Source organism: Taeniopygia guttata, chromosome 2, assembly GCF_048771995.1.
Source record: "Taeniopygia guttata chromosome 2, bTaeGut7.mat, whole genome shotgun sequence".
Classification (NCBI taxonomy): Eukaryota; Metazoa; Chordata; class Aves; order Passeriformes; family Estrildidae; genus Taeniopygia; species Taeniopygia guttata.
Genome location: NC_133026.1, coordinates 144,709,064 through 144,725,881, shown reverse-complemented (window position 1 = coordinate 144,725,881; position 16,818 = coordinate 144,709,064). Strand labels below are relative to the sequence as shown.

At 40.7% G+C, this 16,818-nt stretch overlaps 1 long non-coding RNA gene across 1 annotated transcript in view; it reads left to right on the top strand.

Moving 5' to 3' along the window:
- LOC115494015 (uncharacterized) overlaps positions 1–15,658 on the top strand; it is a 34,317-nt gene extending 18,659 nt beyond the window's left edge. The window contains exon 3 of the long non-coding RNA XR_003959071.4: positions 92–15,658. This is a non-coding gene — a long non-coding RNA (uncharacterized lncRNA). The remainder of the gene's footprint in view (positions 1–91) is intronic.
- The last annotated feature ends 1,160 nt before the right edge of the window (positions 15,659–16,818 follow it).

The window sequence follows — 16,818 nt, the reverse complement described above, 5'->3', positions numbered from 1 at the left end:
CTTCATTTGGATTTTGCAGATTTTTGAAAACTAAATTGGCTTTTTTACTGTGATCATTTTCCTTTCTATTTCTCCATCTTTCACTTTACAGGGGCTGTAGTTTGGTTTTGAATCCTGCTCTTCTGGTACCAGCAGCATTTTCACACGAGCCGAAGCTCTTATGGCTGTTCTCATCCAGCTTGGTTGAGCAGGATAAAAGGAAGAGAAATGCTGCTGAATTCTGAGGGATCAGGTTCTACCTCTAACATGTTACATAACTTTTCATCCTTTGAGCAGTCTTTTTGATTTCAGTTGAAGAATTTGTTATTGCAAAATGTGAATAAGATGTCATAATTTCACCCTAAATATTTCATTTTACAAAGGAAGCCATGATGCAGAAGAAAACACACCCTGAGCTGCAGCAGGATACAAAATTTGCAGTTACAATAAAAGCTAGGAAGCCTTTTTCTTCTTTGTGATGGTGGCCTCCTATTGAAAGTGTTTAATAAACAGAACCAGTTTTGTGTGAATTAAATGAAAGATGTTCATATACAAACTGAGAGGCTTCTAATCCCTACAGCACCACAAATAATTCAAAGAAGTCTTGAAGTGCCACGATAATGGCACAAGATGGTTATCTCTGTATTATTGGTTTGTGTACATCAAAGAAGGCTCTGTGGGAAAAAATAATGTTGCATAAAAAAACCCAAACTTTTCTTTTTTAAAAAGCAGACAATTAAAATTATAGAGAAGTTAAGAAAAATATGAACTATAAATATTTTGCCTTTGAAAGTCTATATTACCCTTAAAACAATTTTATGGTGGATATTGCAGGCTCTGGATTAACATAAATGTCTGATTGAAAATCTTTGTAAGGATGTTAAGATTAAGTGCACAGCTCTTAAGTTCTACAAACACAAACCTGATTTCAAAGGAATCAAGTGATGAAAATGGATGTGCATGAAACAAAAATAATGTATTCATAAAGGCTTTTTTCACCAGTCAAGACATAAAGTAACAAGAACTGGACTGGTCACCTGCTTTTAAAATTGCTTAAATTAAAGATTATGGGCAACACTGAAAAAGGAAAGAAAGAAATATGAGCCAGCTGTACCTGTGGTGTGATAACGTTGCCTTCAGGATAGACAAGGCATTGGCTGGTCAACTTCTACGTTGTAATTTTGTATGTACATGAAGTAAAGAGAATGTGGGGCTGAATGAATGACCAAAAAGTGTACAGGGCAACATCCACCTAGTACAATGTCAGCAAAGCCTGGGGACTTGTGGAGAGGGAAGGGAAAGAGATCACCTTAATCTACACGACATTATAAAACAAATCACAAAACTAGGCTTGCCCTACACCAGTGGAAGCATGATACACCAGACAGAAGAGCTGTCCCCAGATGCTCTTTTCTCTCCCAGAATATTCAGAACCTTTCACAGATGTAGAAATTCAAGTTCTTGGTGAATCAGGGCCTCCTGATGCTTTGCACAGTCCCAGGAGCACTCCCTGTGGAGGTGCAGTGGGGCTGCCTTTTATTTCTCCAATAATCAAACCACTGGACAAGGAGTGGGCAAAATCCTGAATGTTTTGTGCCTGCCTTGTTGTCAGGCACAGAGCTGTGTGTTTTCCTTTGTCCCTTATGCACATGGGGTCACACCCCCGTGTCCATACTGCAGCAGAAACCTCAGCAACAATGTGTGAGACAGGCTTTATTCCACACAGAGAGACACTGAACTATGGCATCCACTTATTTCCTGTCATACCTTTAAATCAAGGCTAAACGAGGTGAAAAGCAAATAGATTTTCAGCCCTTGTAAACTCACAGAGCAAAGTGAATGGATAAACTAAGATGTTTCACCATCATATATTACCCTGGTGTGTTAGAGTTTGCTATATGATAGGTTCATGGCCATCTCAAAATGAGTGGAAAAGTGAATGCTTCCATTGTGATTACTTAGCTAAAAAATATATGTCAGTAATCCCTCTTCTGCCACCCTTCTTCACCATTTAATTGTAGCATTTTAAGGTTAATAATGGGAAAATGCTATGTACTTTTCAGGGAAAACTGACTGGGCTTTTTTTCAGAGATAAATTACTTAGAGGGAAAATTATATTCTATTGAAAATTACTCCTTAGGGTCCATGTCCCTGTTGGGCCAGGTTAAAGGAAGTATGGGCACACTCGCACAAAGAATTGCAGCTCTGCAAGGCTGGAGGAGAATCTCAGCTTCTCTGTGTGAAGCTAAAGGGGAAAACTGTGTAGGAAATTTCAGTTCACCAGCTTGGCTGGGATGAAAAGTTTCAAGAAAATAACCTGAGTGTATCAGCTAATGTGCCTAAAGACATCATCAAACTGAGACAGCAGCTCAGATTAGGGTCACCTGGCATGCTCTCTTCTGTAGGATCCTAAATCTATAAGCATCTGTCCTCAAGGGCCTCTAAGCAGCTGGTCCCCATCTTCCCTAGCAAATGGCTATGCAAGAAAAGAGGAGGAGGAGGAAGGATGCGGGAACTGATTCTCTTGATTCTCTTGATTCTTTTGAAATGAGAATTACTGAGCTGCCATTTCTGCCTTCTCTAGGGTTCAGGATGTTTCTCCCAGCCCATCTTTATAATGAGCATGAGGACCATTTCAGTGGGAAAACATAATCATGACGCAAAAACAATCTCATGGCCACAAAGTCATTCTTTAAATGTGGGCTGGACTGCTTATGAGGTTAAGCTGAAGTCACATTTTGATGTCAAGCTCTGCCATTTGGCTCCTGGAGCACCCTTTGTACCAACTGGGCTGTGGGCAACTTGTTCTGAGTATGACTAAGCAGCTGAATGAACTTCTCAAGTAGACCCAAGTAATGTTTTTCACTCCTAATATATCTTGAAAAACTACCAGATTCATTATAGACGTTGCTCGTTCATTCCTGACCTCTACAGAAAAAAAGATCAAAACATTTTGGAAGACAATCTGTCCCCATGTTCTACCTGCCTGTTCACAGCATCAGGAGGATGAGATAAACCTCCTGCTTTTTCATTCTCCACTAATACCATATCCCAATGTGCTGGCTGCTTTTCCCTGTCATGTTTTGAGCAGTTTCAAATGAGGTAGATTAAAACCTTTTCATTTATTTATAACAGTTGCAGTAAATTTTAGGATAAAGCAGGAGGCTGTTGGACAGCAGTATTTTGTTTCATTCCCTCCTCAAGTTAGAGCTATGGAACATGGATAGCTGATATTATGTTCTGGCAATTTAAGTCTGTTTAGCAAGGTTCTTAATAATCTCTGCATGTATATCACAGAGAACCTTTTGCATATTGCTTTAAATAATTCAAAACCGCTCCAATATTGTATTAAATAATTCAAGAATCGGACAGGCTTTGTGATTAATGATGTGTACCTGGAATTTCTGCAAACACAGCAAGGAGTCAAAGTATGGTCTAGATACAAGTGTCCTGGCATAAGATCCCATTTACTCCTTGCCAAGGCAATAGTATGTATTAGAAAATTGGAAAAGCGCCTGCTACTCACTGGAAAACTGACTGAGGCCAATGGTTAATGTGGCGGCTGCTGAAAGAGTTTGTTCTTCCAGACAGACAATACTACTTTGGCTGAGAACCTCTATTGTCTTCTGACTTTCATTTTCAATCCACATGAAAAGTATTGGTGCCTGATGTTAAAATTAAATGGAAGTATAAATATTTCTGCAGGAGCTGGACATTTGTCCTTGTATTTTACCAGTCTTGATTTGAGAGCATGGAAAGGGTTTGCTTCGTAAAGCAAAGCATGTAAGCTTCTTTTGCATGTTAACTTAATCCTAAAGAGCTGGGAAGTTGCTGTTCTTCCCAGCTGTGCTTGGGTCTGTGATCATGAAAAGTACCTGGAAGTCTTTTGTCGTTCTCCATTTGTTTTTATGGGGAGATGCAAATGGAGCAGCATTATTATGGCAAAAAACCCCACCAAACCCTAAATGCTAAAATTGCTGAGTTTCCACCCTATTGACACAGTAACCACTTTCCCTTCTTAGTACAGATGAAACAATTCTGGTTTAGACAGTACTATCAACAGTTTTGCCTAGGAAATAAATAGATTTCTGTAACTTCAATGTATTTTTTGGTTAAGGGATTTCTTTAGGACACAAAGAAAATCAATGCTACATTGAGGTAGAAATAAAGCACACAAATCCTTCTAAATAGCCTTTTTAAAAAAAATAAAGGATATGTTATTGTGCAAAATTAAATACCCAGCAAGGAGATTACAATTATCAGCATTATTAGAAATATTCTGTAGATATTTTTAGGGGAGTCTGATATTGGACTCCCAGCCCAGCCACCTCAGTTAGCAACCACTTTACAAACATCAAAAGGACCAGCTGATTTTATTGGGTTTTGGATGTTTTCAATGAAAGACTCCGCAGGGGATCCGCTGATATGTGTCCAGCTTTAATATTTAAACACATTAAAGATTTCTAGAGGAAGAGACAGAAATAAAGAGGGCTGCTGCTGTGGCAAATGCATTTGGCATGCCGTGGCCAGTATATTCCCCTATATGTGCCTCTCTGCTCCAGCAGCAGCTGGTGGCCTAAGGGCCATTTGGATAAGGTGAGGGACCAGCCTGGATGAAACAATTTTTTAAAGATTCTGCACAGGGAATATTGAAATGAGATGCACAAGCTGGGGGGAAGATTGGTGGGTTGGTTCTTGGGGTTTTTCAGTTGTGGGTTTTTTGTTGTTGCTATTGGAGGTTTTTGTTGTTTTGGTTCTTGTTTTTTGTTTGTTTTTTTTTTAAGAATGTGCATCTCAGCAGGAATCTCAGGTATTTAAGGGCAGGGACAAAACCCAAGCTGTATCAAATGACTGATATCTAGAACAAAGCTCCTTATGCACATTTGCATTTAAATAGTAGAAGCTATTGGAAATTTCCCACACAAATTTTTATTTCAGTGGTTCAGAGATCCACGTTACAATAAACTTCAGCATTTTTACATAGGCTGTCTACAAAATGCTGCCCATTGTTTCTTTTTAAATTGAAACCTCAGAAGGATGACCAATTAAGGTGTCTCTGTAAAAGTCTCAGGGATGAAACATCTTCCTTAAATAAAAGGGAAACATGCTAATTTTCCATCCCTGCAGATTAATTGAAGGAGCCATAGAATTCTTTTTGTGTTTCAGGCAAGAGCAGGTGGGAAGGGAAGAGACAGGATATTGCAGGTCGGCCACTTTTGGATTTCGATGGAGTCTGCCTCCTGTAAAGAATGAATAATTCAACCACCCACGCCCCATCACCATTTAAATTACAGTCTTCCTGTTATTATAAAGCAATGTCTCAAAGGAATAAATAAAGTTGACAAAAATAGTCTTCATAAGGGTTGACACTGATTACATCAGACTGAACTCCCTCACTCATGGGGCTCGTCCACCTTTAAATGTCATCATGAGATGACACCTGTCTATCCTGCTGTCATTCTGAACAGAGAATAAGTCTCTGTTCCCAGTGACTTCTTTTCCTAACAAGACCAATTCTAAGTCATAAAGCACAGGATGACAAGTCTTAAACCAGCACAAACCGAATGGTTTCTTGTTACTCCTACGCATTGTAGGAGGGGGGAAACCACTAAGAAAAGGAGTGAAGGGGAACTTCATGGCAAATAAATTTAAAATAAATAAAATGCTGGATGTTGGCTCTATAAAATTAACTTCTGCAGAAGACCATGTAGGAAAATGAAGTGAGGGATATTAGACAGAAGTTCTTTCCTGTGAGGGTGGTGAGGCACTGGCACAAGCTGCCCAAAGAAGTTGTGGACTCCCTGTCCCTGGAAGTTCAAGGCCAGGCTGGATGGGGCTTTGAGTAACCTAGCCAAGGTGTCCCTGACCATGGCAAGGGCATTGGAACCAGTTGATCTTTAAGGTTCTTCTAACCCAAGTCATTCTACAATTCTGTGACAGCAAACATTGTCACTGCAATGCTTTGGATTAATCAGCAGTGATGATTCACAGCCAGCTGCTTATCAAGGACTACTGACCTTGTGGCTCTGTACTTCATGAAACTGGTCTGTTGGCACATATTTTATTTTTTTTAATTAATTTTTATTGTTGATTGTTCATGTTGCAAGATACCCAGGCTCAGAAGACCACAGGTAGTTCCATATCAAGTGAAATCAAAGGCCTAACTAGCCCTGAAGGAAATAGCCTGCTGAGAAAACAAATCATGGCTGGTCTCTGTGACATGGCTCATCTGAAACAGAAATGAGAATGATATTCAACTCATCTGAACAAGGCCCAAAACCTTTTTCCTTAGTTGGAAAATAATTTATTTCCTTATGACTTCCAGTTGTTTTATTAAATTTCTAGCACTGAGGACAAAAATATTCCAAAATGTGATTGTTCACTGAAACAGATTTTTTTCCTATTTTTGCTGCAATTCACATTTCATCGCAGTACAATAAATTGAAATAGTGCCCTCATGCCTCTTTCTCTTAGAGGGTTCCTCAGATATTAACAGTTCATTTGCCACAGAGCAGCTTAACTGGCCTCTGCTGCCCAGCAGCACAAAAGGGAATGGTTATGGATACCCTGTGATACAAACTGATATCCCCTAAGGGCAGCACATACATTTGTAATTTAATTCCTATGGCTTATTTCTTACTATTAGAATGGTTCTCTGTGCTGGTAGGAAATCCTAATTCTGGTCCCATACGGACAGCTCAGATAATGTGCCTGCATGCCTGTGCTCCTTTTGTCCTGTGCACAGCAAGCTGGGAGGACACAGAGCAGCCTCCCTACCGTGGGCATGAGAGGGAAGGAAACAAACACACCTCAGGCTCCCACTTCACAGGTGCTGCCAAGCTCAGTGTGGTCATGATGCTGTAAAAAAAACACATTTAAACAGACATGCTTACACAAATTCACAAAGAATACTGCGTCCATTCGCTCATTGGAAACTTCAGACTTACACAATGTGGTTTTTTGCTACTATCCAGTCCTTTTCCCCATGTGCCATTTCACTTCTTTAAAGTGCTGAAGGTGCACTGCATCCAGCCTCTCCAATTCGGAAAGTGTATATGTATAAATGAAAAGAGGAACTAGTTTCTCGAACTACTTCCAAATCTAAATTAATTTGCACTTACCAAAGAATGTGTTCAACAGCAGCAGGAGCACCTTGCTCATATTTTGTGTGTATTAAAAAAGAACCTTCCTCATTTTTTTTTTTTCTAATAACATGCTATTCAATAACTTCAGGTAAGAATACAGAGGATTAAAATGGTTTTACATCTCTCCCAGCTCCTCAAGCAGCTGTCTATACTGCAGCTGCATACATTGCTCAGACAAGATATAGCAGCAGGTAATTCTGCAATCATTGGCCCACAACATATGCTGGTATGCAGGAATCCACTGGTTAGTCTGGATTTTAGAGGAGAAGCTAAATCCTCTAAGATAAGTCCTCCTAAGAAAAAGAAACAAACCTATTTTATTAAACAAATACATTTGACAATAGGATTATCTGAGTTTCTAAGGTTAGCATTCTGCCTTTCTCAGAAAGACACTAAGCACACCTAATTAACATTATAAAAGAAACTAAACATATTGGTTGGGTACTAAGATTTTCTTTGCACTAGTTTCATTGTCATGACTAAATAAAAAGGACTGATGTCTGGCTTTAAAAATGGAGGAGAGAGAGGAGGTATGGTGAGAGAAAGGAATTACCCATTGATTTATTTTTTTACTTAACAGCAAAGGGGAATGAGCAATTTAAGGTCAGGAGCATATTGTTCAGCTGGCCTCAGATCCTGCAAAATTACCAACACTGTGTGTTGCAATAAATTGCATGCTTTTGTCATCCCTGTTTGTTTGAAATATGTGTGAAATGAATAGGGAAACAGCTAAGACCAGCATTAAGAACAGCCCTGATCTGCCTAGAAGGTGAATGGAGACAAAATAGTCTGTTTTGTTGCTGATAGGAGAACCTCTCTAATGCACAATCAGCCCCGCTGCTTTTGTAGCTGCTTCCTTCCTTGGTGCCAGGGGCGCAGACAGCCAGGTGGGTCAGGAGGGCTGCTGGAAATATCAGCAAAACTACTCCTCCCATTTCTCTCCCTCTGTACCCCAGTGATCCACCCCAAAGGGCTCGTGTTTGATTCTGCACAAAGTCTGTGCTGTCCTTGTAGTGCTGCAGGCTGCCCAGCCATCGTGCCTGCATTTACTCTAACAGTCCCTAAAGAACTCACCCTGTGCAAAAGGGATAAATTAAACTCAGAGGTGTGGCTCAGCCAAGGCACTGCATCACACAGTGAGCAGGTTACTGACAGTCCAAGTAACTTTTCAGACTAATGACTCTCTCATCAGTCTAGGCAAACAGGTCCTATTGCTCCAGAAGGTCATACTGGCCTTTATTTTCCTCCTGGTGATGCAAGCACTGATTATAGTGCAGTATCCAAGACAGGCAATTCATGTCAAAATGTGGAGAAAGTGGCTTTACTTATTGATGTGTTGTCATCGCAACATTCAGCCTTTCTGTTCAGAGCTATTCACGTGAGTTACAGCAAACAGAGCCTGTGCCTGGCATTAACCTGCTCCCCAGGCAGCTATTACTCAAAATGCACAATGGCCTGCAGGATACCAAGAGATTTGCCATTGCTGTATTGACCAGACACAGCCTTGTGCTGCACTGTGTGATGAAGCAGTGTCAAAATGGCATTCCAGGCTGGAAAAGTCTGAAAGCCACAGCTCGGACGGGTTCACTCTTTGCTGAGTCAAGAACTGCCTGGGTGGCTGGGCCCAGGGGTGGTGGTGCTGCATCCAGTTGGTCACTGGTGGTCCCCCAGGGACCAGTGCTGGGCCCAGTCCCGTTCAATATCTTCATTGATGATCTGGGTGAGGGGAGCGAGTGTATTCTCTGTAAATTTGCAGACAACAGCAAGCTGGGTGGGAATGTCAATCTGTCAATCTAGGAGGGCTCTGCAGAGGGATCTGGAAAGATTGGGTCGATGGAATGAGACCAGTTGCATGAGGTTCAATAAGGCAAAGTGCTGGGTCCTGCCCTTGTTAGCATTCAGGAACACACATAATCACGGGATATGATTATATGCAGGTGCTTTTATTGAGAGCTCTGGGAATCAGGGGTACAGACCCAAATCTGACTCCAACATGGCTTTTAAGCTGAACGTATTTTATATTCTATCGTTATATAACTTACATATTAATTATTAAACCTATATTGTTCTATTGTATACATTGACATAAGTTTCTCGTGATCTTTCTTAGGCCCCCAACCACAGTTTCTCATTATTATTTTTACTATTAAACAGTAATTATATTTAATTACTAAACAATGATCACATCTAACAATTATATCACTTATCATGTACTAGCTACACAGGTGCAGTTCTAGCAAGGTACAAGGTCTTCATGTACCTAGGGTATTTATTTTTTCTCAGGGCCTACTAAGCCTAATTTTCCTTTTAACCCTAAATCCCCATGATTTTAAAACCCTTTTACTATCACCCATATCTCCCAAGAAGCCCCTGCAGTAGCCCAGGCTGGGGGGAAAGTGGCAGGAAAGCTGCCAGTGGGAAAGGCCCTGGGGGTGCTGGCCAGCAGCAGCTCAATGTGGGCCAGCATGTGCCCAAGTGGGGCAAGAGGGCCAGGAAGCCCAATGGCAGCATGGCCAGCAGTAGTGTGACCAGCAGGACCAAGGCAGTGATTGTCCCTCTGTGCTGGACACTGTGAGCCACACCTTGACTGCTCTGTCCAGTTTTGGGCCACTCAGCTCAGGGAGGACATCGAGGGGCTGGAGCAGGCCCAGAGAAGGGCAATGAAGCTGGTGGAGGGTCTGGAGCTCAAGACTTATGAGGGGCAGTGGAGGGAGCTGGGGCTGTTTAGCCGGGAGAAAAATATGCTCTGGGGAGAATGTACCACTCTCTACAACTCCCTGACAGGAGAGGGTGGCCAGATGGGATCAACCTCTTTTTTTTACCGAGTAAGAGTGATAGGACAGAAGGAAATGGCATCAAATTGTGCCATGGGTGGTTTAGATTGGACATTAGGAAACTTTTCTTCACTACAGGTTGTCAAGCAATTGAACAGACTGCTCAGGGAAGGCCTGGAGTTCCCATCCCTGCTGATATTTAAAAGACATGTAGATGTGGCACTTGGGGATATGGTTTAGTGGTGGACTTGGCAGTGCTGGGTTAGCACTTGGACTCGATGACCTTAGGGATCTTTTCCAACCTAAATGATCCTACGATTCCATGTACGTGCTTGTCCTTCCCTTGTATATTCTTAGTTTATGGGCACTGTAGCACCTAACAAAGGAAGTACCATGAAGCTTTCCTTTTTTCATTTAGGCTTCAGTGAGCAACAAGATGAAGCCAACCTAATGCTGCAGCTCAATGAATTGTGCAGCAGTGTGAGCCACAAGGTATCATGCATGGGAGGACTGGAAATTGCTGTTTGTTGTGCCTGATCCTCTCTCAGGAATGATGTCAGCCTCATACTGCTTCTGTGAACGAAAGTACTTTTTCCCAGCTCAGCCATGGGAAAGGCAGGAAATATCCTGCATGCAATTTACCCTTGCTTTAAAGAAAATAATTATAGTTTCTACTGTGTGTCTTTGATTCTCTGTGTAGAAAAATCTTTTTCTTCACTTCCATTTTACAATGTATTTTAATCAATACATTGTCTCTGAGAGAACACAACCAGACTCATCAATGGAGCTTTCTGTGCTGGCCCTACAGAGGCATTGGGATCTCCACATGCCTTCTCAACTCCATACTTGCAGTAACAGTGATGGAGGTAGGGAACCCTGGGCTGGAGTTGCCACACAAGTTTTGGTCATTGTTAAAGGCCATTCCTCAGAAACTTTTCCCAGTCATTCCTGCAGTCCTTGGCTTTGTCTCTGTGTTCACACACACCTACCCTTTGTTACCACCTCACCCTTTGTCGGGGATAGAGGCTCTGGTCCCTTGCTGCTGTAAGGATTACACTTCTTTATTTTAGATAGCATCCATTCATGACTTGTCTAGACAAATAACAGTATTCCAAATCTCTCAACAGGCAGAAGGAGAAGTCATTGCAACCCCACAACTGAATTTGGTGGGCTGCTGTGCCTTCTACCAGTTCCTGCAGGGATGGGGGGAGCTGACTGCCCCAGGAGCCACTGTCTCGCCAACACACACAACACTTTGTGCATCACCAAACATCATCAGCAGGGACTTATGCAGAGTCCTGGATTGCCTGGATCTTGCTTCTGACCTGGGCAAACCCCAAATTCAGTAGGACCAAGGTCTCCAGCCTTGCACAGAGCAAGGGGCAGTCACCTCTAATGGAAACAAGGTGCTCCCCATCAGCAACCATACTTCCAGCCCTACCCTGGCCACACGTTTTAACAATGCATTTAACTTGCATAAACAATGAAAGTTCCCCCAAAGATGCTTATGATGTTAGGCATGTACATTCATGGAGCTGTGATCCAGCCCTCATCTTCGAGAGGATCTTCCTCTAAATAAAAAGTCCAGTGTCATCCACAGTTTTGGAGGTCTAGAGGAAGCTCTTCTAAGGCTACACAAAGTATTTAGCACAGCCCCAGTCACTCAAAATGCCACTTGTGTAACTGACAGACCTCTGAAAGCAGCTTTTAATTTACAGCAACAGGACCATTTTTCAAAGTTTCTAAGAATTTTTTGCATTTTACAGTGAAAGGATATTTATTGCCACTTTTATGTGTAAACTGACTACAGCTCCATATTACTTGGGGTATAAAGCAGATGAGCAAAAGGCCTTTAAACTAGTGTTGTTGCACTTCTGATCTTGATTGATGTTGACACCAATTAGCAGAAAAGGAATCTTCCAGATAAAGGAAAAGAAGATTTTATTAAGCCCTAAATGCCAAGAGTCAGAATTCAATGAAAAATTCATTAGTGCTTATGGCAGGAGTCCTACCAGCTATTGCCAAGGGGTTAAAGGGAAATAAAAATTACATAAATAGGATTTTCAGGACTTTTAAATCCTAGCTTGAACAGTAAACTTGTTTGGGTGATTTCAGCTTGCTGTTCTATACCCTGATACATAAAGGCTGCTCTGGTACACTCACTAGCTTTAATCAGCAGCAACTTCTATTGAAGTCAGTTGCATTCGTCTAAATACAGACAAAAATAGGTCATATTTGTTCATTCAGTTCTAAATCTATTTTTGTAAACACAACATTCATCAGGTAGAGGAAGAGGTCTTAGAATTATATAAATATAATTTTTAAATATATAAATATATAAATATATAAATATATAAATATATACATGTCTATCTATGTGTGTATATATATATATATATATATATATATTTATGGGATCAAAATCTGATTGAAAATTTCTATTTCATGTACAGACAGTGACATAAAAATAATGATACTTGCCTTTGCAGATTTTTACCCTTAAACAGTTACTCAGAAAAATAAAGGAGCTTTGCGTGTTTTCTGATATATCACAAATAAATCCTAGTTTAACAAAGCTCTGAAACAAAATTTGAAAGCCTTATAAAAACAAAGATGAAATATGCTTTTTAAACTAGAAATTAAATTGTTTGTACAGTTTGGAGTCTGGAGAACTTTTAGTGGCTGCTCTGTAAGAGAAGAGACACAGCTGCCTGTTATTCTAATTCACAGCTCTGACAGGAATTCTGCTTTGGAACAGGAACAAATACTTGGGGAAGTGGAGGCAGTTCCTTCCTAAGGCCTCTATTCACAGCATTCAGAAATGCTCCTGAGCATTTATGTCTCTCCATGTTCACTAGACCATGTTTTGCCTTTTAACAGTAAGCTCTTCAGCTTGGTAAGGAAAATCACAGGTCCCAGCTCCCAAATACCGAACACTGCCTGCACAGAAACACACCACAGGTTTTCATTCCTCTCTGCTTGCAGGGTATCTGCTCTTTCAGTTCAAAGGACTCCACACACACACACACACACACACACAAAAAAATAATTTCTTGCAATTCAATTTAACCAATGATAACTCAATTTCAACATGTCCTGAGACATGTTCTTCCACTGACAGAGGATCCTGATGACCATCACTTTACATCTACTTGTCAGAAGCCCCAGGGCAAATGTTGACTCTGAATTTTCCTTCCAGTCTCATTTGCTGCATCAAATGTCATCAGTGCTTTTGACAGCAGCATCCTAGACTCGTAGCTAGAAAGTTATTGCCATTTCTTGCTTGCTGTGCACATTACAGATTTGGTTTGTACATCTCTCATCTTCCAGGGTTAGGCGCTGCAGTTTTCTGTTTCATTATACTGGGGTAATGCTGTTCATCTGAAAAGATTTAAACCAACCCAGATTTATTTTAAAAATCAAAGCATCCCTTTCTTGTCTTTACATCATTTTCTCCTGTCCTTCCAAGGGAACCAACCCTTCCCCTTTCTTTAGCACATACCTGTTGTTCCCTGCTGCTTAGGGCAGGAGTTCATCTTCCAGTAGATTTAGCAACTTGCAACATAGTGAGAGCTTTGCTCTCTGACTGAGGCTAAGCACTGGCTTTATTATTTAAAAAACCTGTCAGGTTTCTTATTAAGGAAAAAAAAAAAAACAACAAGCCAAAGCTAAATAACCACAACCAACCAAAAAAACCAACACTCAAACCAAAAAACCACACAGACAACACTGGGCTTTGTTATTAAACCACATGTTCTCAATATTGGTGAGTCTGGAAGCACTGATTGGAAAAAGGAGAATGATTCTAAAAATGGGGATGTGGGATTTTTATGGAATATGTTCTGCAGACCCCTACTCCTATCTAATATTTTATTGCCTCAGTTTCTTCTCAATCCTTTTAAACCCCATTATGCTCTGACAGTATTTACATGTTCTGTGAAGGAAGAGGGATTTCTGCTCATTGATGGCTGCTATCTAAGCTGCTCTGTTCCTTGGATCTTGGTTGTACTTGCAGCATACCAATTTTATAAGAGCAAACCTTCCTCAACTAAACATTTAAATGTGGAGAGAAAGAGTTCCTGTTCAGAGAGTAAAACCCATCCAGCAAAATCTCAGAACCAGAGCCAAATGCCACCAGCTTCCATCAGCCCTTCAACAGCATTGCAGAAATCTGTCCCCTCTTCTGAAGGATCTCAGCAGCAAAAAATGAGGAGACTGCTCAAGGCTTAGAGGCTCTGACTGCTGTGTCTGTACAAAACAATCAAAAAAACAACTGTGACAAGTGAATTGTTTCAGCTACTGTATCTCTAGAAGTATCTCTCCGTCTGTGTTCACAGACAGGTGGAGGAATATCTGAGAAACTAGCAGATTAAAGGTATTTTTGTTCTCTTTCTGTTGCTTCTTGATGAGGAAAACATTGGAAAAAATGTGATTTGGAAGTAGAGATTGTGAAACTCTCTCACAACTGTACTGGAGAACTCCTTGGAGGACCAGAGTAGGGCACTTACAAATTTGAAATAATAGAGCATTGACTCGGTCACACAGTAGATATACTCTCAGTTGGTTAATAAAATAAGAAAGAATTCTTGGTTAAAAACCTGTTTTCAGGGAGTCAGATCTGTTTCAGTCTTATGCATAAATTCTCTTAGTTTTTCACTGTAGAGACAAAAAACTTCATGAGATTTCAAATTTGCAGTATATCAACAAGAATATTTTTAATCAGAGATGCAACAATGAGGCAAAATTTAGAACTCTGCCCATTTTCTCACTCTGGAGTTACCTGTAGCAGCCATGTAGGGAATAGAAAATGGAATGTATTTCATAGATATTAATCTATAACAGGATCCCAGCAGAAATGCTTTTTCATTGCTATCCCTGTTAGAGTCTATGAATCCACAAATCCTGCTAAATACCTAATATCACAGCTAAAGATGTGCCTAGATGTGCAAGCTGTCAGTTACCCACAAAGGCTTCTTACCAGAACCAGCGCTGACAATAATATCTGCAAATGCTGAAGGCCCCTCAGCTGCCAAACAAGAAATCGTCAACCAGCTATGAAATAAATGTAACTGCCAGGTGTTATGTCCACAAACACAATGTAAGGGAATAAACATCCAGGTCACTAAGAATGAACCTGACCAGGGAAAAAAGCATACGTGAAAAATGGTAGGGTTATAGTTAATCCTGGTCCTGTTGTCGACAGGGGACATCAGGAATCTACCTTGAGGTGTCAGCAGCATTTCTGGTTCTTCTCTCTGTATGTCACCACACCAAATGGTCAGTTTTTATGGTGGTCAAAAGTTTACTGGCAGTAAACTTAACAGCTACTGGTTCAACTGGTGCTTCAACACAAGCTGTGATGTGCAGAAGTGATAGAAATATGGTCATGTGCATATTTTGGATCAAGTCTGTGATCCAAAATATCTTCAGCCAGGACTGACAAAATAAGTAAAACAAGCTGTATCAGGCCTCTGTCCTCAGCACCATTGCTAGATGGAGAGGAGATAATACAACAGATCCCATTAACCTGTGTAACAGCTTCCAAAAAGCATAGAAACTTTGACTGTCTGTGTTATCCTGTGGCAGGGAGCTCCACAGCTTAGCTGGAAACTGTGCAAATTGTAGGATGTAAAAAATACAAACAGGATTTTCTTGACCTGTAAAGCAACTTATTAACTGAGGATATTTTTTCGTGAACTGACAGAAGATGGAAGTCATGCTCCAGAGAGCAAGTAGGCATAACCCACAACAGCAGAAAAACACTAGCAATTAGTCAGGATCCCTCTATTGACTGACAAGAAGTAGACATACACTATCACTGTAGACCAATCTTCTGAGCACTCAAAGTGTGTAAATTAGACCTAAAGTGTAAATTGCACAGTAAGTGACAAGAATTTCAGAGCATTGATTACTTTGAGACAGTCATTTGAGGAATGAATCCTTTCAAGAAATATAAAACTGCTGGTCTTGATGGCATCTGACAACTGAGTAGATGAAATACCTTGGTTGAATGACAAATATCCAAATACTCCAACCATTTACTGTGCATTGCTGTCAGTGTGTTTGTGCTTGTATCTCATGGCACTCCAAAAATCAGAGAAAGATGCTTCAGAGCCAAAGAACAGTGGGTTGTGTCCATACGGCATCATCTTCACAAATGGCATCAGCATCTGATCCTAATTAAATTAGTTATCACCATTTGCTAAATGGTTTCTAATACCAGAGCAAGCTGGACTGTTCCCAAAAAATCCCTGCTGTCCAAGTGCTTAACATCACTGAGCAGTTCCAAGAGAGCCTTGGGAGGGCATGGACAGATACTCTATGTTTGTAGATCCATCAGCAGCTGCTCATGACACTGGAAAAATGTGAAGTATGGTTTTATTTGTAATTATTAAATTACACAAATTGATCATCTCTTCATAGGGATTGCACATAGTTTACATAAACCATGTGAGAACCAGATCCAATGGTGCAGACTGCAATATGAGCTATTAGAAAAGGGTACTTGTACCAATATTTTTGGTATCTGTCATAACAAGCAACCAAGCTATGATCGTATAAAATCTAATTTCTTGCAGGTGACTAAGGCATCAGAATCCAAAACTAGGAATGCAGTTTTAAGGACTTCATGCAAATCATAGCCATGGTGACCTGAGCATCCTTCCTGGATATCTGATTGGTGCATCCAAAGTTGACTGTGTATGAATTCAGGGGAAACAGATGTGAGTCTCCTCCACCTTTAGACTCAATAAGCAATTTTGCACATCCAAGATTGAGGGTGACTCACCCTAGACTAGTACATGAACTATCTGGGTATCATACTGAATTGCACGCTTTACTGGAGGCCAGAGAGATCAAAATGCAAAGTGAGTGCTCGTGAGAGCTCAGTTCCTAAAATGAAGGTGAGGGGGGGATGAGGA